The sequence below is a fragment of the Fukomys damarensis genome, unplaced genomic scaffold (assembly GCF_012274545.1).
Source record: "Fukomys damarensis isolate Sample0158 unplaced genomic scaffold, DMR_v1.0_HiC HiC_scaffold_8, whole genome shotgun sequence".
NCBI lineage: Eukaryota > Metazoa > Chordata > Mammalia > Rodentia > Bathyergidae > Fukomys > Fukomys damarensis.
This window is the reverse complement of record NW_022900920.1, coordinates 13,054,475-13,063,093: the sequence shown is the minus strand read 5'-3', so window position 1 is coordinate 13,063,093 and position 8,619 is coordinate 13,054,475. Positions and strand designations below refer to the sequence as shown.

Below are 8,619 nucleotides of genomic sequence, written 5' to 3'. Positions count from 1 at the left end.
GTAAGGCCTGACTCTTCCTCAAGATGACTAAATACTTGTGAGACCTATAGCTCTTCAATTTTTTAAAAGGCAAGAAAGTGGCAGCTGAAACCATATGAATTTTTCCAGAGCATTGTCTAGGGAAATGGATGGCCTGGAGGGATGGAGAGAGGAGGCTAAGAGGCAGAGGAGCTCAGGGACTGCCACTGCCTTTCCAACAAGCAAGCACGTGAGTCTAAGAGCAAGCCACCTGTGTGTATCGAAAGATAAGGAAGGGTACAAAGGCCAGAGCAGTGAACCTAAGAGAAACAACTACAGAGGAGGCCGAGGTGACCTTGGCGTTTGGAGGAGGTGAGCAAACATGAGCAAAAGGCAGTTTCCAGGAGACCTGCCAGACAATTTAGATAGCATCTCTTGGAATCTGGCAAGGGCAGCACCTCTTTCAGAAAGGCCTTGTTGACCCCTGGCCCTCGCTTGAATACTGGGTGGCTCAGCCACTATTTAGCTCTTCCCGTGACACATGGGCCATCTGTACACATCTGAATTTCCCACCAGACGGAGCCTGTTGTGAGACATTGGGCCTTAATCAACCCTGTTTGTAAGGCCAGAGCCAGCTGCAATGCCTAGCACAAAGGAGTTGCTCAATTAAACTTTGGTGAAAGGAACTGAAAATAGATTTAGATTTTCTCCAAATGTTTCACTTTCCTTTTCTTTCTTTTTTTTGAGTGAGATGGGAGGCTGTTGAAGGGTTTGAGTAGCAAATGGAGAGTTGTCCAAATTTAATATAAAATTCAGATTCAAAGCAAAGATTATTTTAATGTTCTGGACAAATTCACAGTCTACTTCAAAATATCTTGTTTCCATCTGGGGGTCAGCAGAACTGTGTATAGTAAAACTGCTATGATATTATCTCTTTTAAAGAGGACAATGAGGGCTGACTTGAAAGTTAAATCCTGCGGTTGTTACAAAGTGCTGAATGAGTTTGAACAGCTTTATTAGGATATACTTTTCATAATGTATATGCAGAGAAAAAGTGACAGATGTGGGCAACTCAACGTAACCCCACACCAGAGCAAAGAACAGAACATTTCCAGTCCCCCCAGGTTCAACCCTCAGCGTCCCATTACTGGCCCAAGCGCAGAAGTACTTTGGCCACAAAGACGCTCCATTCAGCACATTTTCCAATGAAGCCACCTTCACCTTAACCCTGGGTGAAGGCTTTGCGAAGCCCACCTCCTCAGCTCCCATCGTGCTCCTGCAGTCACAGATGCCAGCCTAGTGGACACTGTGGGATGCTCCCCAGACCTCCTTCCATGAAGGAAGGGTTAATCAGTGAGTGCTCGGCAGGTATAAAGCACTGGCTCCGCCAGGGTCACAGCCCTGCCTGGGGACACCCACTTCCAAGGACAGTGCATGGCTCAGAGGTCAGGACAACTTGGCCCGGCTTGAGGCAATTTTGAAGGGCCATTCCAGCTCAGAGCTCCCATAGGTCAGCTGCCTGGCTGCCACCAGCACAGCCCAACTTTTCCCTTGGCCCTGTCCCACCCCTCCCCTTCACTGTCTGCAGGGAGAGACACAGAGTGCTAGCAGCCTCACAGAGCATCATCGTTGCTACCTATAGCCTTCACACAGTGCTGTGCCATGTACGAAGTACTTCCCTGCACAGTGTCTTGTTTATCGTCTTCATCTGATCATCCAGAGGTTCACTTGTTTACCCAACAGATGATGGGAAGCACCTGTTCCATGGAGCAGTGAAGAGATGATGGAAAAAGTCTATTCCTTGTCCCAGAGAGCTCACAGGCTGGTGCAGCAGGCTGGGGGCGAACCGGAAGGTTGTCGCAGGCACTACAGGGAGGGTCAGGAACTGTGAAGTGGACAGAAGGAGGTGGATCAGGGAGGGCTTCCTGGGGAGGTGAGGTGCCTAGATGGACTTGGAACCTGCAGCCTGGAGCAATAGGGTCAACAGGGCACTGACTCCCAGCCGGAACGTCACCACGGGGCCCGACAGCAGTATCAACCTGCATGTAGAGCACGCTGCCCCAGGTCCTCTTGGTTGAATCCAGGATGGCAGGAAGTTGGAGAAGCCCAGCTGATCTGCCTCTTTCCAGAGTGGACTCCCAGGGACTCCCAAGCAGTTGAGCTGGAAAGAAAGATAGGAAAGTGGGGAGGGGAGGAAGGAGTTTCTGTGGGGGGGGGTGTTCCAAACAAAAGAATTTCATGATCTTAGGAAGCTGCCCTAGGTCCTACTTCAAGTACTGGATTAATAATATAAATCTTTCTCTGTTACTTTGCAGAGTCAACAGGATTTTCTGAATTTTGTATCTCTAGTAGGCAAAGATCCTTGAGCCAACAAGATGAAAAAGTACATAAAAGTGAGATGTTTTCATTAATCTGAGTTCAGGGCGTGTGAGCACTTGAAAAAATATTTTTTAATGCTTAATTGTGGGTCCAAACTCATCTCCACAAAAGAACAATGAACGCCAGTTTGTGTTTTAGGATGTTGCAAAGATGAAAATATATCCTGGCTATTTAACAAATTAATCACCCTATAAGCTAAAGACAAATGGGATTCCTAGGGCAATAGTCAGCTGGTAATTTAATGCCCAAGTTTTTTCTGATCAATAAACCATTGGCCTGTTAGAATATTTAAGTCATGCTTAAAGTCATTCAGGAAAAAAAAAATCTATTAACTTAAGTTCTTTGAAAGCATGTATTTAATTTAAAATGTCATTTTCTATTTAAGCATTGCATTTTACAGTATTCTAAAACAACCCTGATTGTAACTTTATTTAAAAGGGTTTAAAAAATATTTTGAATCTGAAAGACATCATAATTTATTGTATTTTAGCCAACAAATACTCAATTGCCTACACTGTGTGCCCCCACACTGGGGAGCAACATTCATGTTGTGTTTTCAAGAAATGGCCCAGGTCTGTGTAAGGCTCTGGACACCAAGGATAAACAATAGGTCTTGCAACTACAGGAATAAGTTCAGGGCACTGCAGAGCCTGGAAGAGGCCACCACCCTCCCTGTGGGATTTAAGAAGGGGCCAGGTGCTGACGGCTAGAATGTTACAGTCACAAGAGTCTCTTTGAAGATTATCCCAATGAACAATTAAGAGACTTGTCCAGGCTAAGCCAAGTGACTTTAAGACCAGAGTCATGATTTATTGCCTGTCCAAACTTAGTGTGCTTACACTCATGGGTTAAATGCTATGCAATTTATTGGTGCCTTTAAAAAAAAAAAAAAAGCTTATAATAAAATGTATTTGAGATCATGTTATGATAAGAAACATTTGGCATGTCGAAGGGGGAAAGAAAATGCAAGTGTGCTGTTGCAGAATTCTCCCCTATAAAAATATCTGACTTTGTGTGCTCATCCTGGGAGGGAGCAAAGCTTTAAAGAGTTCCAGTTGGAGTCAGTGTGTAAGCCAGGCCTGCTTAATGCAAACAGGCTGCAGAACGTGCATGTTCTGTCGAAAATGATTTCCAGCCCAGCACCTTGGACGCGGAAGCCCGGTTAATGTCCCCACTACGTCTTATTTGTTACTATGGCCTCTTGTGGGGGCTGGTGGCAGCTGTGCAAAATCTTCCTAAAGTCATAGTACTGTGAACCTTCAAAGAGGAGAACAAAAAAGCCACTTTGGAAGTTGCTTCCTTTAGGAATAGATGGGCATGTTAGTCTCTAGTGACACAGACCAGGAAAATGGAACGGGAAGCCTTCATGTGTCTTGATTTCCTCCCCACTGATAATAGATCTTCAGATGTAGCAGGAAGTGTGAACGAGCATCCATTTTGGAGAAATCTTCTAGAAGACCTTGGAAGGGTTGTGCATTTGTATGTGGGTGCTAACGGAGGCACAGCATTTATCTAACCTCCTTGCCCTCAAAACTTAAAGGTTTTTATCGTAGGGCAGTAAAAAGCAATAATAGTTAACTTTCTGTCAAGGGTCTGCTGCATCGCAGACACTATAGACCTTCTGCAGGTGTTGTGTGAGCTCAGAGAGAGCAGGTGCTGTGGGGCAGACGGTGAAACACCCGCTGAGTGCTAATTCGGCCCAGGGTTTGACGCTTTACATCCATTATCTCATGCAATCCCCACAGGATCCTGTGGGGAAAAGGCAAGTGGGATCCCCATTTCACAGATGGGAAAGCTGAAGTTAAGAGAAGCTATTGAGGGGCCCAAGTCACATGACTTGTAGCCAAACTCTTAACCAGCTCGATGGCTTTGCTCTCCAGCAGTGGGCTGGCACAGGCAAAGGGCAAGGGAGGGAGCCATCAGCCTGGATTCTCCAGCACTACCTGTGCCACCACTCTGTAAACTACGTCTCAGAGAGCAGCGCTGCTCAGTCACAAGGCAAGGAGCAGCGCTGCTCAGTCACAAGGCAAGGACCCAAGTGTGCCGTGCCCAGAGCTACAATAGCTGAAGTCGGTAGGAAGCAGTTTGAGAAAACAGCTTGTAATCAGAAAAACCCCAGGTTGTGAGAAGCCCATTTCCTCATCTTTCTTGGAGAAATGGAGGCGATTCTAAATTACCCAACAAATTAGTTCATTTTAATGTCAGAATGCATGGGGGGTTCTGAGGTGAAAGAAAAATAAGTGTAATTGCTTCTTTTTTCAAAGTCGCATATTACTTTGTTCATTATGAAATAATGAAGCATTATTTAATCCCATTATGAAGTAAATGAGATTGAGTAAATAGCACATCTGCATTCATGCAGTGACACAGAGTCAGGAAATGTTTATCCCGCTGACATTTAAAAATAGCAGCTCAATTTTTCTTAGTAATGAAATTGTAGGTGTTTTCATTATAAAAATATATTTTATAATAAATACAAATATAGCATTGTTAAATTACCTGTTAGGGAACTTGCTCACTGAAGGCTTTATCCTAGCTGGTTGGGCTTTGAAATGCCGATTCACTTCTGCAAAACCAAAGCCTATCTGTATGCAGTGATCAAAATGAAACAAAATTATTAAAGAAGGTTTAAAAAAAGAAAATTCTGAAAGACTAGGGTTAAGTCCGTGGAACCCTATTCTAGTGTGTACACCTGCCCTCTTGTGGCACACATCTGTACAGCTACTGTGCACTTTTAAAACCAAGAAATAGTATGTCTCAACCACATTCCAAGTGGTTGTCCCTACTCCTAATCACACAGCCTTGTCCCCAAGTAGACCTGATTTTTTTCAAGAACCATTTGCTACATGCCTTCTCTGCTAGGCATTAAAACCTTCAAGGTGCTTAGTCTCTTGGGAGATAGCAATACTGGAGCAAAACCCCTTCACTGGCATTGCATTATTTTTTTTTTCTTCTGGGTACTAGGGTTGCATACCAAGTTACTTCGGGACTTAATGGTGCAAGACAACCCTTTGACAAGTCAGGAATTTAGACAGGAGATAATCTGGGGCCTCACGTGAAGACCCAAAGGCTGGGACTGAATACATCTGCAAGTTTGTTCTCCAAGGTCCACTGATTGAAGCTGGCTGTGGGTTGGGGGCGTCAGTTTCTCCTAGTGTGAATGGTCTCTCCGTGAGAGCTTCTTTGGGCTTCTTCAGAGCAGAGAGACTATTTCCCAAGGCTGAGAATTGGGAGAAGAAGGGGATGCCAGACAGAAATTCTATCCTCTTTTTTTATACTTCTGGGAATTGAACCCATGGCCTTTGCGATGAGCTACATCCCCCTCTCTGGAGACAAGGTCTTCCTGAGTCAGTTAAGTTGCCCAAATTGGACTCAAAATCCTCTTGCCTTAGTCTCCCAGAATGCTGTGATTACAGGCATGCACCTCCATGCCTGGCTTCTATCCATTTTGTAATCTAGTCTCAGAAGTTAGATATGCAGTACGCGTTGAATATATATATACATATATATATATAGTGATATATATATCACTATAATTATGTACAATTATTATCTGTTATTTAAAAAGTAAATGAAGGAGGATGGGCATAGGTTCTTTATAAATACTACACCTATTTATATAAAGAGCTTGTGCATTCATGGATTTTTGCATCCTCAGAGTATCCCTGTGGGTACTAAGGGATGCAAAAACCAAAACTTATACAAGTTACCTCAAGAAATGGGGCTTTAGTGTATAAAGATGGTAAAGTAGAAAACTTAGGGACATTTGGGATCTGTGATAGCTTTTTGATCTCATGATTGAGGGAATCTGTGGATCCTGATTCTATTTTGATGCCGTAAATGACCCTCTGTGAAGCTCTTGACCCATCCCTCCCTTTGTGACTCTTGTTTCCCTCCCCATCTTCTCATCCAGATTTCAAGTAAAAAATCTGAGTGATCTAGCCAAAAAAAGTTACAAATGATCACTCCACTTCTGCCATGTTGTTGGTCACAGGAGGCCAGCCCTCGTTCAGTGTGAAAGTGGACCGCTCAAGGGCATGGACACAGGCCATGGGTCCTGGGACCATCTGAAGACTGTCCACTGCACACTGCAATAGTGAGCAGGGATCTCATGGCGGAGAACAGTGCCCGGTCCTAACATGCTCTCTGTGCAACTGTGGGCTTATGTTAGGGTTAAAACCCTCACCATCCCCCCTTGGACGTCTCTAGGAGAGAATAAAAGGCGATGTCCTAATAGAGGAAATTGTCCCAAGGAAGAAACTAAAGGGAGGGAAGGAAGGTGCTTTCTTGAAGATGGGGGAGTGGAGTGTCAGACCCTGGGGAAAGGTAGCAATGGATACTTCTGTCTATGCTCTTCTCCTCAGAAGCATCCCTCCCAGATCCCCCTTCCCTACCCCTTTTCTATCTGCATTCTAAGGGAATTCCATCAAGGACTTCGGGGAGACAGAGAAAAACTAATAAACATTTTTTAAAACAACAACAACAACAAAACCCCTCAATCCCACTAGTAACCCTGGAAACAGGCACTGATGCAACAGGCACCCTGAAAGGAGTTTTTAGCCAGGAAAGGTATGATCAAAAGGTCATGTCCAGTGATTACAACTGCAATTGATCTGAAAATATACTGCTATCTATAATTATCTGAGTACATCTCAAGTCTAAATTTAGATTAAAAGAATACATACGAGTGTTTTGATTCTTTAAAAAAAAAATAGCCTGATGTTCAGGAAGACAAAAACCTAATTCTGTGATCATTACTTATAAACAGTCTCAAAAGCCAGCCATGAGGCAGAAGCTCTTGGTGGTTAGGACTAGAACTAGGTCTAGGGCTAAGGTTAGCAGTAAGGTTATGGTGAGGGCTAAGGCTAGGGTTGGGTTAGCGTTGGGGTTAGAACCTAAGGTTAGGGTTAGGGTTATTCCTAGAGTTAGTGATAGGGCAAGGCTAGGACTAGGGCTAAGGCTAGGATTAGGTTTAGGTTTAGGTTTTGGGCTAGGTTAAGTTTAGCCTTAGGGTTATGGTTATAGCTATGGCTAGGGTTAGAGTTGGGTTGGTGGTATCGTTAGGATTATGGGCTAGGATTCGGATTTTTTCCATGGTTATGGTTAGGGTTGTGGTAGGGTTAGGGTGAGCTTTATGTTCAGTTTTTGGTGTAAGTGTAGAGTTCATTTATGATTGGGGTTAGGGTGAGAGTAAGGTTTGGCATAGTGCTAGGCTACATCTGTAGTTATGTTCAGTGTTAGGGCTAGAGCTAGTTTTAGGGATAGATTGCATTTGTTTTAGGGCTGGGTTTACAATTAGGTCAGGTTTAGGGTTTAGTTTAGATTTATGATTTTAGTTATTGGTTATTGTTAGTGTTAGGGCTGGGGCCTGAGCTAAGGTTTAGGGTTAGGGTTAGGGAAGCTAGGTGTGCAATTTGGGCAGTTCCAGGTTCAGAGGTTGGCTTGGGAAGTGAACTTAATCCTTTGACAAGAGGTTTTGATGATCTTCCTTGCAAGGTTCCCATACGGTCAGGTGAGTGTTTTAGAAGAATCACTCTGAGCAAGGTGACTTGCGAAGGAGCAACAGATTATACCAAGGATTGTGGGTAAAAGCTGTGTGAGAGAAGACTGGGGCAATAGCAATGGGAACAGAAAGAAGGAAATTATGAGCAATATTTTTCAGGCAGAATGATAAGATTGGGAAGGCTCCCAGGTTTTTGGCCTTTGAGATGATGCAGAGGATGGATTCTTTGGAGAAGGATAAGCTGGTCCGGGGAAGATCTTGAGTCCACATTTGGACTGGTTAAGTTTTTGAGCTTATAATATTCAGGGAGCAGGCCCAGGCCTGGCCCCATCCCAAGACATTCATTGTGTGTAAGCATTCTGGTGTGTCTGTATGGTTCCTAGCCACTGAAATGCTCAATCCTAGAGGGCAGAGACTTTCTTTGTCTTGTCTGGCACCTTGCAAGAGTTTGGCAGACCTTGCTTTGTCAACAGCTCATAAAATGCAAGAGAGGAGAAGGAGGGGGAGAAGATGGTCAAGACTATAACTTTGAGGACCATCATTTGAGAAATGGTTGGAAAAAGAAGTCAGGAGGTGATAGGAAAGGAAAGAGCAAGAGTGGCAGTCTAGCAGAGGCATTGTCCTTCAGATACATTTCTTGCCCAACTGGACACCATAGGCTAGGCTGGGTCAGAACTGGTTCTATCCACTTACATGTAGAATGGACAGTTGTGTGAATGTGAATCTTCTAGCTGTGCCTCCCAAGCTATTTTCTTTCTTTTTTTTTTTTTTTTGGTGTC

General features: G+C 44.0%; 1 long non-coding RNA gene across 1 annotated transcript; it reads right to left on the bottom strand.

Annotated features, from left to right (window-relative positions):
- Window positions 1-1,727: 1,727 nt before the first annotated feature.
- LOC104860110 lies at window positions 1,728-4,895 on the bottom strand. Its single transcript, XR_779587.1, has 3 exons — window positions 4,837-4,895; window positions 1,998-2,119; window positions 1,728-1,843 (listed from the first exon to the last, which is right to left on the bottom strand). It is a non-coding gene; the product is annotated as an uncharacterized LOC104860110 (long non-coding RNA).
- Window positions 4,896-8,619: the final 3,724 nt, after the last annotated feature.